Genomic DNA, 16,628 nt, shown 5'->3' with positions numbered 1-16,628 from the left:
CTGATGTCCTGACCAAACTCCAACTTGTATAAATTAATTACAATACATTCTGCCAACTTAAATTCCCCCTGTAGCATCAGATGAAGTTGTGCTGGTTTTCTCTTCCCTCTTCTACAAACGTTTGTGTGGTGTGACTGGTGCAAAACTAGGCTTCCACTCCATTCCAGACATAGATGCATTTCACATGTGGCTGAGTAATCCCTACCATCTATATTTCATAGAAGGTCAAATTGAGGCTCTTCCTGTGACCCTCTTCCCACTTGCACACCGCATACAGGGCCAGGCAGAATCCAGGTTTTAGCACAAACAGGAGTCCAAGGGGAACACCAGCATAACTGATGGTATTACAGTCTGAAGTGATGGGGCACGAACATATAAATTCTGGCTAGTCATAACTTTTAAGGCCGGAAGGTACCGTTGTGATCATCTAGTCTGATTTCCTATATAGCTCAGGCCAGAGAGCTTCCCCAAAATAATTCCTATGAAGCATTTTTTTTTAATCCCCCTAGCTACAGTTTACCATCCTAGCTCCAGCTAGCACCATCATTCCCATGCGATGCCATTGCCACTTCATGGTGAACTCACACAGACTGGGCAAGTGGAATCTTCTAAATTTCTTCCTACTGACAATGGACACAATTTATTCCTTGGCAACAGGCATGTGAGGTGGGAGGGAAACAGATTCTACACAAGGAATTCACAGTTAAACTGGGAATAGAACTTCAAAAATATAAACTCATCATTTGATCCAAAAGAGGCTATCAAATAGCTGAAAAAGTAATTGAGCTTATAGTACAAGTTCAAACCAAAAAAATATCTGTAGCAATCTGCATGAAATGTGGAGAGAAGAGCACAGATTGCAGGAGGGAAGAGTTTGGAGGGAGCACAAGGAAGGCAGTCTGTGTACATATGACTAGAATGCTGGCTGCAGTTTCAGCACCTTTGCAAACAGTTCTCCTAATAAAGACCCCAGTTTAGTTTCAGAAACCATGAGTCCTAATGTTATTAATTAGGACTGTTCTCAATGGTAGCAAATGACAGAACGAGGAGTAATGGTCTCAAGTTGCAGTGGGGGAGGTTTAGATTGGATATTAGGAAAAACTTTTTCACTAAGAGGGTGATGAAACACTGGAATGCGTTACCTAGGGAGGTGGTAGAATCTCCTTCCTTAGAGGTTTTTAAGGTCAGGCTTGACAAAGCCCTGGCTGGGATGATTTAACTGGGAATTGGTCCTGCTTCGAGCAGGGGGTTGGACTAGATGACCTTCTGGGGTCCCTTCCAACCCTGATATTCTATGATTCTATTACCCAGTATGAGATACATGAAACAGCAGCCATGAGTATAACACATACACAGACACAAAACTAGTAAGACCACAATACAATTAAAGAACAAATCCACTGTTCTACTAAGTTCTACTGCAAAGCAGTCAATATTCCACACATCTCATGTGAACACCAGAGTAAAAAATGGTCTAAGTTGATACAATCATTTGGCTAGCCAAATGAGTATATAAATCCAGCTCAGAACCATGACTCTTTTACCAGATGAAAAGACCCAAGTTGGTGGCCATCTTTATGGTGCAAAATACTCTTCTGTTGGCTCACTGCTTATTGTTCCAGTAAGAGAAAACATCTCAGTGCAATCAAATATTGTTATCCCTGGACACTGCTAAGGTTCTTGTGTTTGTTGGAGTTGACACAGAAAAGACCCATGAAGACCATTGGAGTTCCACCAGCGTCACAGATAGGTGCAAAATCCAAGTTCTCATTTCCAAATTAAAATATCCAACAATAGTAGGTATTTATTGCGACCAAATTTTATTTATTGCTTCTGGTATCCAAAGAATGTGATGTGATATATACCCCTCTATGTAAAATATGATCTTCCTTAGCACTATTTCTGCACACAACTGTGAAGTAGAACTAATACATTTAACTGATAAATACATCAAAGGGAGCATGTCTAAAGCAATAAACATCTCCTGTGGTGGTGATGTTTATGCGCTACAGGAGACATTTTTGCTGAGTACATATCTCCCTTTGATGTAGTTATCATTATTATAATGAAAGCATTAGCTGATTTTATTGCTTTTTAAACACCACTGTTGTCCACCATAGCTCCATTAAATGTAAATGGTGTTGTTAATAATGTGGAGTGAATTGAGGGTGTTTTCATTTAAGACTGGATCAATGTTAAGGGACTGGTTATCAGAGCATAAGCTCTTCTTCATTTGCCCAGTTTCCTTGTTGCTCTAGGGTTGTCATCATGAACCAAAATTTCTAACTGTGTACACAAAAATTCACATACAATTTACACACGCAATAAGTGCACGCAGTCATGGTAAGTACGTACTCTAATTTTACACGCTCACACTTTTGAAAATTCCAAACTACCTGCTCAGTCACAGAAGTGCTCAGTACTGGCCTAACTCTGCTACCAGTTACAACAATAGGAGTTTGACCATCAACTTGAATGGGAAAAAAATTAGGCCAACATTTAATAATTTAAAAAAAAAATCTGTGCCTATATTTTCACCTGCTTTTGTAGTCTGCATTTTGTCCTGTAAGCACTGTTCACATGGCATCTTACATTTGCTAGCAAAGTTTATCATTTGGGATTTTCTGAAACTGTTGCCAAAAAAAATTCACAACTCAGGAGCACTGACCTAGTAGCATGAGCAGCCCTCAGACCCTGGAAGCCAACCCACTGTTTTATGTTACTAGCCATCACCAGAAGTCTGTGGAGCAACTGCTACCATGTTACTAAACTAGCTTGGGTTTTAAAGAGTTCAATCAGATCAGCACTGAGGGGTTGATATGATCAAGCTTATAGAGTCTGTGCTGTGCATGTTCTGTAGATGAAGAGAGGGCATGTGTCTCTAAGGCTGTCAAACACCTTCCATGAGCACTTAAAGCACGTTAAAAACACCTAAATGAGATTTTCAGATGTATGCAACAGGACTTGGGCTCACAGAATGATAAGAGAAGCTCTTGATTTTTTTTTCCCCTTAAGAGAGATAGGCATGTGAAACAGTACACATGCTTAAAACAGCTGGACCAATGTAACATACAATAAGAACAGAAATTTCTGCATTATTTAGGCAGTCCACTTGAAGGAATGCCATGTGTTGCTAAAAATCTTGTAAAGCCATTACTGGCCAGGTCACTTTTGCAGGGGAGATTATAATCTCAATATACCTCTACTGTGTTTATCCCAGTAGAAGTAACACAAGGGAAATTTGGCAAAAAACAATGCTATTCAACAGACAGGTTTGGAAATGACTTCCACTAGGTACTAAAGCAAACAGGACTTGATTTATAATTACCTGTTAATGTAGGGGAGTTGATAAATCGATTGCAATGTGCAGAAACACCCTTCTGCATCACCAAGGAGAGAGACTTTTTTCCAAACATCAGTGATCAGAGGATGTGGAGATGTTTGAAATGTATTTTAAAAGAGAAAGATAATGAGGGGCACCAACCAAACAACTTGATGGAGGGGTCAAAGTGAATTTATAAGCACATTCTGCAAAATAAAATGGACTATTACGGTATATTTCTTTGCGTAGCAACATGTGCCGCACTTTTATCTATGATATGCTGATTGAAGAAAGAAACCCTAAATATATTTAGCCTAAACACTATGGATTAAAGGAATAGTGAGGGAGGATTAACAGGCTGTGTACAGCACTCCAGGCAAGGAGCGCATCAGCTCAGGAGTCTACATTCAAGACATATTCTCTTTTGTGTTTCTTGGCAAAGCTAATCAAGGATTTCTTATTATGGTCAATTACTCAGTTGCAAAAATGCCGCTACAGATGGGTAGGTTTCAACCAAAGTTTGCCAGAAACTCTCTAGGCTGTTTCCAACTACAATGAGGCACCAGCAACACATCCTTCCTTGCTGCTTGCTTTTAACAAGCTTTGCCACCTGAAATTTGTCAGCAAAATTTGGGTCCAGGGTGGCAAAACAATTTGCGTTATTAACTGTTTGCCTAAAATTGGATCTGTGTGTTGAACAAAAGCTCTCATTTAAGCTATTTCTTTGTGAACATGGAAATGCCTAATGACAACAAAATGAAAAGTTGAAAAGTATAAGTCTGCATTAGCAAACTTGGAAAGAAGCATCTGATTTATTGGATCCCTCTTTAAAAAAAAAAGGATTGGACTGTTTGCATTTTGCCTGTGATTTGTACCCTGTTAGAGGAAGTGTTACAGGATACTGCATTAATCCCTGGTTCAGATGAAATGCTGCCAAAAGCTAATGGCTGTTCAGTGAATGAATGAAAATATGTTGCTGAGGAGGGAAGACATCAAAGACAAATTGATCTTCAAAAATAGTCAGGGTAAGGCAAGGTGAGCAGTGCTATAGTAAGTAGTTTACCAGAAGTGATAACTCTTGAACAAAATCTTTAGGGTTTTTGGTAGGGGGCCTTGCTCCAGAATTGTCCAGGTTTTGCAAATGTAGGGTCAGAGATTGCCCTCAGTTCACATCAGAACCAGGAGATAGATTAGGGAGAAGTATCAGTCCTATTTCTCACAGAAACCATAAGTATTGTATCTGTGCCATCCCTATTCTGCTGAAACAGCATTCAGGGAATCTTTACTCATGGGGGGTGGGGGAAGAGATCCTTTTACACTTCTCAGTAAAAACTCTGACAAGGGGGTAGGCACAATGCCAGAACCAATGTGTGAAGGAGCAAAAGTGTAGGGGGTGGGAGGAGAATGGGGGCACAGGCAGGCAGGCAGGCATGCGGCATAGTCATGATAGGACCTCTCGTACTTGAATCTGGGACTCCATCCAAGTTAGTTTAAAAATTGTCAAAGGAATGGGGCCTTTCAGCTTTTCTGTGATATACAGTATTTCTCCTTCTATTGCTTAGTGTCATGAGCCAATTTCTCTAGGAGAGGAGTATGCATTTCCTCATCGTGCTTATCTTTGATCTAGAGGAGTGTTGGGAGTTGTGCAGGGCTATGAGATGGTTTTCTCTTTTTTAGAAAACCCCAGGAGATGATGTGGTTTCACAATCCAAGTGCTGGCTCCTTTGTTGTTGTTTTACTTTTAATACATTAATCTTTTTTCTCAAACCAACTGGATGTTGTATTATCAATCCTTTCATCAACTTATCCCTGTCTTTCTGAATATTATTTTGATGCAAGCATTGGGTGCAGCTGTGACTCATCAGGCCCTTTGTACCTTTTTATGGGACTTTGTAAGGGGCCCTGATTAAAGACTGTTTCAGCTGTGGCTGCAGGGAGTGCTGTTCTCTTTTTCCGCATTTTCCCTCCTGCTTTGTATCCAACACTAAAGGTTTCATTGTTCTCTTTCACGATGATGTTGAATTAACGTTTGGACGATTTAAAAAAAAGTGTGTATTTTTACTGGATTATTTTCCTTGATTACTACTCCGCGAATGAAACGTCCTTTGAAATTGACAGAAGGATGCAGCAGTATGAAGTGAAGCCTTAGCAGAGGATGTGCTTCTGGATCTCCTCTGTTAACATCTGCTGGCTGTGCTCATTGTTTTCATAGATTAATCTTCCCTAATTGAGTTGTATATTTTATTAGGCCTTTCATCTAAAAATAAAATTTCATGTACACCCTTTGCTACAGTGCTGCCAAAGTCTGCAGTTGTGAATGAAAACAGGCTTTCAACTTTGAACATTTAAGGAAACAAAATGCATTTGCTTCTATTTTTAACTGCCAAGGGCTATGCTGCAAGTGTAGACACCAGCACATCCTTAACAGAAACCACCTAGGAAGTTCTTAAACATCTCTTCTTCTAGTTCAGTTCATTTTTTATTTGAAATGTTCAATTTTAGTATTCATCAACAAGCTACTCTTCATCTGTAGTAAAAGGAAAGTGCTGGCTATCTGTACTCTAGATAGTGTACATTTGAGAACTGCTTGGCAAACCTTTGCTTTCTTTGTGTAAAGATCAGAACAATTTAGATATTTTAGTTCAATGTCACTATAGAAATGCTTTATAGCAAGAGAATTAGAAGGCATATTTGTAATATGAATTGCTAACCACTGTCAGCTGACAAGCCTGACAGTGTCCTCGCATGAAAATTATGCTATTACTTTCCATGACTGTGAGCAAAATGTAAAGATCATGGATCACATAAAAAAGACAAAAGGTGGAAAAATTCACACAAAAAATGATTTAGGATTGTCACAGAAAAGAGGACTAACATTTGCTTTGCAGCCTCACCTCGCTCCTCTTCCCCCCTCTACACCCCACTCTACACTGAGATGGCATGCAGATCTTAAAAGTTTTTATTTGCCTAAGCTCTTTTGGAAATAATAGGCGAGTCCTAAAATTTATTTTAATATGATGAATCTAAGAGCAAGAAAGGTTTTAAAGAGAGAGTTAACAACAGGGTTCATTTTCATTGTAAAGCTAGAAATATTTTAAATTTTGAAATGGTCAAATACCTAGTGCCATCTGGTCCCACATAAAACAACAATGCCTTAGTATTTTGTCCCAGAACCTAAACAGTCAAGTAGGATCAGATTGCAATTTGGAGAAAGATTAACAATCATATAGACTCTCAATTGCTAACACATGCTTATGATGTTTTATTTGCTACTTTCTTCTTATTTTACTTGCTACTTTGGGGTCAGATTCTGTCTGGAAATGTGTGAGAAACACGCATTTACTTTAAATAAAGATGTGCCCACATCAGAGGGAAGCATTTAGCTTCTTTGTAAGGGAATGAGTTTCGCTTTTTGGCAAAGTATCTGACTTGGTAGAACACCATAGATATCTTTAACAAAGAGAAGGTTGATTTACGTACTTGCTGCTTTTATTGTATATTAGTATAACTTACATTTTATTTTTGGAATTTCTATAATAAGGGCTTAATTTTCAAAATTATGCTCACAGTTATGCATCTAATTGTGCCTGTGGTTTCACTGCATATGTAAATCAGGTAATTATGGCTCCAACTGTCCATTTCCAGTTACTGTACAAATATCAAATTTGCATGCAAATTTCCAATGTGTGTATTTGTGTGTACACATGCGCACACACACTTGCACATGAAATTTGTGCACAAACAACTGTGGATTTAAAAAAAAATCAGGCATTAAAACTAAGTAAAGTAAAGTAACAAGGAGGGTGAATGTCCTTTATTTTGAGCAAGTTGAGAGTAAACCTTTAACAAATAGAAGGTGACCGGACTGAAGAGAGCATTATTGTTAAAACAGTCCAAAACAATATGGCAACTGTGATTTTTGGTGATGGTGCTGTATGTAAATATTAACTGAAGAACAACGAACACCAGGAAAAAAAAAACTTTCCTAAATGCTCATAATAGTTTATTCCATTGACAAATTCTCCTGTATACTTCCCTCCACATGCCAATGAAAACGTACTTCCTGGCCACACACTGCCCTCGATGTCACTGGGAGTTGTGCACACAAACTGAAGATAAGGTATGACCCTCACGAGCTGAGGGAAGAGGTTTTTTTGCCAGTTGTATAAGCACCTGTTTTTTTTTTCCCTCTATACTTTTGCTATAAATTCATGGAAAAACTGAAATTTACCATCATGCCTTGAGATATCTGTGAAATGTAGGATAGATTTTACAATTCATAAAGTAAAATAGGGATGATTTACCGCATTTTGTAATAGCTGATGACAACCATTTGCAGCATGGGGTTCTTGTACAATATGCCATAAATAATGTTGCAGCTCATCATTGTTACTACACAACTCCTCCTTGGGAAAGAGTTTTGGCAGGTCCTCCCCAGAAAGGAAACAGGCCACCCCTAACATTGCTGTTGTCCTCGATGAGTTTATGCTGGCAGGTTTGGATGTCACTGGTTCTCCATTAGCCCTCCAGCACCCTAGCCCCAAGGAGGTGGCATGTCTTTTATAGCCAAAGCAGGGAGGCATTCAGCTCCTGTCCTTTTGCTACACCTAGTACAAGCATGCTGGTGTTGGCCCAGGCTGGTCCTGCTCTCTAGAGTCACTCCCCTCTTCCTTATATCCCGGGTGGAATGAATGAGTTGCACCTGTCCCAGTGAACCGGCAACAACATGCAAAATACTCTAACACCTGTTAGCAGAGAGGATTGAGGAAAGGATCCTGCTATCCCATTATAACACGACCTCATCGCTGGCATTGCCTAGCCCAATGTATTAGCAGCACATCTCACTGGCAATGTGTTTCACTGTTTTTACCATTACACCTGCCACTACTTATATGTATTTCTTCATGTGGGGATGAACAGTGTTTCGACATTTGTGTGGGAAAGTTACCTTAGCAAAGGGCCCCCAGCACATGAGCTGGGTGCTTCTTTATGTTTTATAAATCTAAGCTATTACGTTAGGGCTAGATTGTCTTATGCAGAGAAGCAGGGGAGTCAACTCCCTCCTTGCCCTTTCTGGATCATGGGTCCAGGCCTTGCATGGAAAAAAGGCCTGCTGCTCTCTGGAGACAACACCCAATGAGTGGGTGAAGAGAGCGCAAAAAGGAGCAGAGTCTTAGTGCTAACCACTCCCTTACTTCCTGGACAGAGTAGTTGGCCTGATAAGAGTACAGGAAGTAAAATGCACCTTCTCAAGGGCTACAGCAACTTAGCTTTCCTCTTTGGCGAAAGGGGGGACCAGGCAGGAGTTACTGCTCTATGAGGGTTGCTCCAGGGTAGAGAGGTTACATGCTGCCTCTCACTCAAGGCTAAGCCTACAGGATCAATCAAAATTGGACAAGGACTGGCTTTCACTATATGTAAAGTGTCAAGCACAATGGGGCCCTGATCTCAGATGGGGTCTCTAGGCACTACTGTAGCCATTAGCACACTAATAGCACTTACTGGATCAGGCTCTGATTTTACTGGAAAGCCATTTCTACTACATTATCACCACTGTCTTTAAAAAAAAACAAACAAAAAAAAACTGTTTTGATTTCCAGCTCCTTAGCAAAAGAATTTAAACACTAGACAAGGCTAGTGCAGCTCAGTTTTTAGAAAGCTTTAATTGACTTTGGAAGCACTGAGAAAGTCATTATGACTAACCAATTGTGGTTTACAAGGCAAATTGTAACCCTCTACCTTGTTCACTGTATTTATTAAACGTTCTCAGTATTGCTGAGTTTTTAGCAAACCTTTTTGAACAAAACAGTGCAAGAGAAAGTTTCCCAGCCAAAATGCAATGTAATTCATCCTATGCAATTGTGAAAGACAGTTGAGCAGTAGCAGCAGTGGGGGAGCACACCTCTCCCTCAAGTCTCTGCAGCTAAAGTAAGCAGACCTGTCTGCAGAGCTGTCTGCAGTGCCCCCCCGCGCTGGTAAGATAAGAACTCCTTCTCTTATTCTAATCTACTTTAATGATTGATCAGCAGAATCAAAGCTTCCTCTTACCTTTACCTATGAAGGGATGGGTAATTTTCAGTGGCATAACCACAGGGCTGGGAGCCAGGAATTCCTGTGTTCTAACCCCACATTCAGTTATGCTGCATGGCTTGGACCGAGTCTTCCATCTTCTTCCCCTCAGCTTCCTCACCTGTAAAATGAGGAGAACAATCTTCATTTAAAAACCCCCTGACGAGGTAAGCAAAGTGAGGGTTAATTAGCTAACATTTTACAGAGCTTGGAAAACAAATGTCTGACAATCTAAAATTCTCTTCATTTCACAGATGGTTTATACAAAACTGGAAAGTCTTAGCCATATCAAAAACTACTAGCCCTAAGATCAATTCATACAACTGATATCTGAACAAATGAATGCCTTTTATCACTCATGTTGAATCTTGGTGCAGGATTAAATGGCAACAGTTCACGAACTTTTCTCCTTATTAAGATCCCACATGATACTTATGACCAGCTGTGATCCATGGGACCATTTCTTTTCTTTTCTTTCATTGGTATTTTCTGTTAGACTCACTTTTTTTTTATTAGTGACCACAACAAATAGAACATCTATATTAATATATAATGCTAGATGCTATTTTAATATTTTTTTTCTTTACATAGTTAACTTCTACAAACCTGAGAACCTAATAATGTGTTTGAATATTTCTACAGTGCAATATGCTCATGAGAATCAACCCAGTGATTAAGCATTTGGGAAGATATTCCTATGGTCTCAGCACTACCCTCCCAAGCGTCAGCTTATTGCACAATCACCTCCATGCCTTCTTCCAAGCACTCCGCACATCCCCAAAGCATGGCACAATCTCTCCCAGCTCATCCACAGCCCCCACCCCTGTTGCTTACAGCAAATTGAGTTGACTTGTATATAAATTGTTATTTTCCTTCCCTTAACCTCTGTCCACTTGTCTGTTTGTCCTTAGACTGATAGCACACAGGGTGGGGACTATCCTTCTGGAGCATTTGAAATGTGCCTAGAGCACATTGAGCACTATTGTAAACACAGTGTCTTAAAGAACCCCCCTGTATGATTCTGGCAAGTCCTTCTAAAGATAAGAAGTCTAGAGGGGCTGCTGTTTAAAGGTTGATTTACATGATCTCCTCTCACCCCACTCACTTTAATACTGTTTTCTTTGCTCTCCTTTTTTTATATAAATCAAAATGTTTCTGCTGTTGGAAGTCTTGCACTCAGAATGCCTCCCAGGTCTCCCTAACTAAAACAATCTATAGCTCTGTGCACTGTGAAGAATTGACTGCTGGAAACGTTAATGGGCAGGCAGAGTGTGAATTTCTTTCTGATTTTGTTTCTAGTCCGTCACTAGAGTTGTCCAATCAGTCTCTTTTCAGCTAAATGGTTACATGGAAGATGAAAAACTTCAGTTTCCTTTAGAAAAAGGCACATTAAGACAAAGAATGTAAAAGCTTCATGGGCCCTTGTTTATGGCTCTGACTGCAAATGAGCAGAATGATGACAAACACCATTAGTGGCTGCTTTACTCCCCCTAAAGCCTTTCCTGATGTGCCAGAGAACGAGGAGATTCTTTTTAGAACCCAGGCTGTTCTTTAGCAAGGCTAATAATAAACCCCCTAGCTAGTGCTGATTAGAATAATCAATTACATGAAATGATCCCTGTGGTATAAAGGAGACGTGTCAGGACAATTGTCATTGGAAAAAATTGTTCCTCCCCACGCTCTAAAATAAAGGTGATTTCAGCTGACTGCCAGTAAATAAACACTCATTTCTTTCAGCATTAACCTTCTCTGCTCTGCTCCCAAACACCCAATATTTTCTCTTATTAGTAACTTATTCTCATTCCTTAATGTCAATTTTAGTAACACTACAGCAAACCAAGGGAATCTTACAGAAGCCAAAGGATAACAAAAGCTCTGTTATATATACACAATGCACAGAGAGTACTGAATGAGGGACCCAATAGAATTTGCCTAGTAGAGTAAAACAGCTCTTTTCCCACATTTTTGTACCTTTGCACTGGATGGTAGAAACATGGCTAATGAGATGAGTTCTGTTAATTCCTGTTGACAGAATCTAGCAGTTGACTGGACTCCCCTCTGGGACCTGCAGATCACTAAGAGTATTCCAGCTAGACACACAGACTTTGCCACCAAACCATCCCTCTATCTTGACTTCATGCATTTAACTTCCAAAGCCAGGGCTCCATCCACCTTCTTGTGATTCACAGACACAGCATCTGTCCCTCAGTTGCTGGCATGCAGCATTTCTGAGTTGATTCAAAATACTGTAACAGGGTTGCTGCCTCCAGAGTACCCTCTTGTGGCATAAGGTGGCTCTGCTGTATCCTGGCTTTGTTTCCCTTTAGTCAGTCTTTGGCCTATTCCTGCTGTAGTGATGACTTTCTGCCATAGATATGACTTGGCCCTCTGGCCAAGCGACTTACAAAATCCCACCACTTCCATTGAATCCCACCACATCCCATGGCATCCAAGGACAAACCAAACAAAAGTCAAAACCTTTGCCCAAATCTCCAACTGGGCCCAGCACCTCCTTCCCAAGGAGGCCATTGCCTCTCCTCTAATTTCAGACACTCTTCTGCCTACCCTCTGGCTTATGTTTTCGCCCTTCCTGGGATCCTTTCTGTCTCTTCTCAAAGCCTCTCCTGGGCTCTTTTGTGTTGCCCCCTACTCTTTCCTAATCAGTAACTCCTAAGCCTTCCTATCTGGAGCCTCCCACAGGCCTCTCTCTGCCTTGGGCTCCCCTCTGGCTCCTCACATCATCTGTTCTCCCCTCCAGCCAATCCTCCATTGCAAGGCTTCCTGCTTCTTAAGTCCAACCATGCACAGGAGTAGCAGGGCAGTGCTAATTGAACAGGGCTGATTGGGCCAAGGCCTCTTGGCCTTAGAGGTAACAAGATGGCCTGCCCAATACCCAAGGCCTCATAATACAGAAACATTGTACTGACTTAGGAGCTAAATCCTTTTGGCACCTGTGTCCTGTGGAAGTGTGCCAACAACAGGAAATCTGCACAGAGGACATGGTGTCCAATTCATCTGTGATGCCTTCTGAGATCCCTGAGTGCACCTAGGGATCTCAGTTTCTGTTCTACATGGCTAAATATACAGAGAACAAGAGGATATGGTGAGAGAAAAAGTGTGGGGCTGCTAAAATATGTCTCCAGCTCATAGAGGTGCCCCTCTTCCTATGTGATTTTCTCTTTCAGAAGTGGAAAGTGTGGAGCAATTACTATCATAACCCAGCATATCAGACCTTGTTAATGTGAAGGAGACCCACTGCCCTCTGGCTGCTCACCACCACCATGCTGACATGATCCCTGGGTGTGAACTACTCCTCATAATCAGTCTGTGCATCGTGAACCATGCACTCCACCCCAAACATCCTCCTCCAAGTAAGGGATAAGCACTTCTCTCTATCCTCCCCTTTTGATGAGAACGACTCTTCCCTTTCTAATGCAGGGTTCTCAGGTTCCTTTTGTATCTTGTGCGCAGGTAGAAGATGAGAAAGATGTAAGCAGAGAAAACTCAGCATCTTCTGTCTTGTGAGGGGCTCCACCCCTAACTCCACTCCTCAGGCAGACCAAAACCGAAAGAGTATTTGTTCCCTTGTCAGCATTTCCGAGAGAGAACAACACTATGAAACAAAGATTATAATATGAAAGGACTGACCACACTTAAAACTGAATCCATGATTTAATTATGTGAGATACTTTTCAAAATGAATCATCAGCTATTCTTAAATATTTACTATTTCTGTCTTCCCTAAGATAGCTAAAAGAAGGGGAGGGACAGGGACAACCCAATCCTGTATATCAGCTCTGCATGCTTGGCAAACAGGGTATTGACCCAACTGTGTGTGGACCTCTTTATCAATAAAGACCCCACTATCCAATGGGGGGAGATGGGGAAAGAGGACAAAAATGTACAATCAGAAAGATAAAATTCCATTCACTACCCTTATGATATTTTCCTACCTGTCCCATGCTAGATAAATTACCTAATCCCCAGACGTGTGGATTACATAAACACGAACCCCACAATGTAACAAGGCACTTGTTATTAATCTCTCAATGGTACATTCACACTTAGAACTGGGGATGTGATTCTCAGCTTGAGTAGAGATACACCAGCTCTCACTGACCTAGCACACTAAAAATAGAAGCGTAGCTGTTGTATCATGGGCTAGCCATCCCACGTATGTACCCACAAGGTCCAGGAGTGTTTATACTTGGGGCAGCTAGCTCATGCCACTACTAGTCACTGACCATGCTACTACAGCTACACTGCTATTTCCAGTACACTAGCTCGATGAGCAGGGGGCTCACATTGGGAATTCACCCCGGCACTAAAATATAGCCACTGCGATGGATACACAACATGCCATCCCTAATTTGAATGGAAAAATGTAGGGGAGATTGTAGTAAGTGGTCAAGGGACTGACAATTATCACTTGTTTAGCAGATGTAGCCCTCTAATAAAAGTGAAGAATTGTAGCAAGTATGTTTGGGGTAGTCTTTTTAATACAGGATGCTGCCGAATAAGGGTGGTGTCCAGTACAGGTTTCATTGTAATTCAAAATCAATATAAAAGGAACAGGCTAGTGGAAATAGAGAGGTATAATTTATCTAAAGCTGGGGTATCAGATACTTCTCCCTTGCAAATCATATTATAGTCTAAATGTGTGTGACATATTTCATACTGCCTAGTCTTATCAGTAGTCCAGGATGAGTATGAAAATCCTTTCATTAAATGAGATGTTGTATGTCTCCTTCAACCATGATGTGCCTGATTAAAACTCTGCTATATTTTTTCTTTCCTGAAAGGCCTAATCCCATAATACTTTTTAAAGATCTTATTATGGATAGATTGAGCTCTTTCCCCCCCCCCAACCCTTTCATCTTATTCAGTTTGATTAGGGTCACTGGGCCAGGTTTATCCCTGACATAATTCCCCTGAAGTTAAAAAAAAAATATGTTACTCCATTGATCAGTTTGCCTCAGTGCAAGCAAACATTTGGTGCCCTACATTTGGCAACTCAAAAGGATAATGTCCCATTTACTCTGCACTCGAGTCTGAACCATACTTTGATACTGCATCCCAGATGTGACTGAGACAGATTACTGCCTTGGATATAATGTGCTACCAAAATTAACTCTCCAACCTGAATCCAAATCCCACTGCTTATTTGTCCTCAGCATCTGTAAGATGTGACCTTTTCTCTCTCTCTCTAGACTGCAAAATCTCTGATCTTGCCACTTGTCATCTCCAGTATACATTACTGTAACCTCCTCCTCTCTGGCCTCCTTGACATCCATTACACCCCCCCTCTATAAACTGTACAAAACACACCTCTCTATATTATCTTCCTGCCCATCAATTGGACCACTTCACACATCCTCTTTGAATCTCTCCACCAGCTCCTCCACATCAAATTTAAGTTTGTCATCCTTGCCCTTAACGCCTTGCAGAACTCAGCTTTCTTCCAATTTATCCACCTTCATGTCTTATTTTTTTCTGCCCAGGCAATTATACCAGCCGTATTCCCTCAATTGTCCAGTTCTCCCACAGTTCTCTTTGTGCTTCTTTCCACACTCCCTATGTATGGAAAGCCCTCCTTGGACTAACCTCATCAGTTGCATCCCTCCCCATGTGTACTGCAAGACCTGCAAAAAAATTACCCAAGTAACAAACAAACAAAAATCCACTGAACTAACTGCACTTGTGCCATCAGCCTGGTCAGCTAGCGTGTATGTTTTTATGACATTCCCTCATCTTCATCTATTTTTTTTGCAGCTTACATTGTTCTTTACTAATGCATTGGGAGTGCATTATAAATAATGAAATTTAAATAATCCCATGCAGGGGTCCCCCATATGCCAATCCAGCTTCTACTCAAAGAAGAGTCAGCCACCTCTACAGCATTGTCTCCTCCCTCCCTCCATCCTCTGACTGTGGCAAGCCCTTCATGGTCCAGGCGTGTGTGTGCACAAGAGAGGGGCGAGTGTGAGTGAAGCCATGGGTGGAGAGGAGTTGGATGCAGTTCATTCCCACCAGCACTAAATCTGCTAAGAAGTTAATGCAGTAGTCTGCATCCTTTGTCCATAATGGGGCAACTCCCCAGCCCCCACTCATGGGAGTGAGAGACACAGATGGCTCCATAAGAGCTGCACTGTTGGAGAGAAAGAATTGGATTGCGGGGGACAGAGGGACCTATGACTCTAGAGGATCTTAGGAGATCCATGGGAGTTTGGAGGCTGGTCTTCTGGGCCCATAGAATGATCCAGGGGAACTGCATGAAGATTTTCCTTTCCCAGGCCCGCTGTACTTGAGAAGAGACACTCCACTTCCCTCCACTAGCACAGAAATCTGACCCATCTTAGTCCAACATGTAACTGAATGGAACTGGTGCTTTCCACCCTTCTTACACACTGCTAACTATATGATGAAAAAACCTCATTTAAGTGGGTCAAAGAGCAGCCCCTGACCATGAAAAATATATATCTCAAGAATGTCTATCTGAATGCCCAATGAGATATTACAGCACAATGCTGTCAGTTCTGCCTTGTTCAACAAGTCTTCACAATACCGAACAACTGAGTTAAATAGCACAGCAGTCATATCTATTCGGAATGGAAATGTACAAAAGGCAGCTTTAAAAAAAAAAAAAAAAAGCTGCTAAAGCTGCTAAAGTCCTTGCAGCCAAGTTGTATTTCAACTGCAAATGTTTATAATTTTTATCTCATCACATAATATTTGGATCTTCAGATCCATTCAATTTAACATACACTTTTAGTAGGGGTTGCTAGTCCCCTTTCATTTCATATTCCCTGCTTTTGCTGCCTTTTGATTCTATTAATAATAAAAAGGTGCCACAGCTAATTAAAGACAGACTCAATCCCAACATTCATTAAAGAAGAAAATACGATCTTCTGAAAAGCTGTCACCTATAATAAAGCAGCGATATCTGCCTAGAGTTACAGTGATTTCAAACTGATAAGTGTAGAGGAAGAAATCCACTGAAATGTAGTTAAATTAATTGCTATTTTACAAGGGGGAGCATAAAAATGCAGTAATTAATTGACCTACTATTTGAGACAATTTTCCTAGAGTTAACAACCACTCTTGCAAGAGATGAAAAAGCCTGCTCTCTTTCATTTTGAAAAAAAAAATACACTAAGAAAAATCAGCATGTAACAACACTGCCAACCTCTTCTGCTACGCATAGAATACACAGTGGAGACTGGAAAGTATTGTATAG

General features: G+C 40.9%; 1 long non-coding RNA gene across 1 annotated transcript in view; it reads right to left on the bottom strand.

The window, feature by feature from the left end:
* Positions 1 to 16,628, bottom strand: part of LOC311529270 — a 229,688-nt gene that overhangs the window by 47,481 nt on the left and 165,579 nt on the right. The window contains exon 4 of the long non-coding RNA XR_014713812.1: positions 9,371 to 9,512. This is a non-coding gene — a long non-coding RNA (uncharacterized lncRNA). The remainder of the gene's footprint in view (positions 1 to 9,370; positions 9,513 to 16,628) is intronic.

This window comes from Lepidochelys olivacea, assembly GCF_965140295.1.
Source record: "Lepidochelys olivacea isolate rLepOli2 genome assembly, chromosome: 12".
In the NCBI taxonomy this organism is placed as follows: domain Eukaryota; kingdom Metazoa; phylum Chordata; order Testudines; family Cheloniidae; genus Lepidochelys; species Lepidochelys olivacea.
Note: the sequence above shows the minus strand (reverse complement) of the source record. Positions and strands in the feature narration are given on the sequence as shown.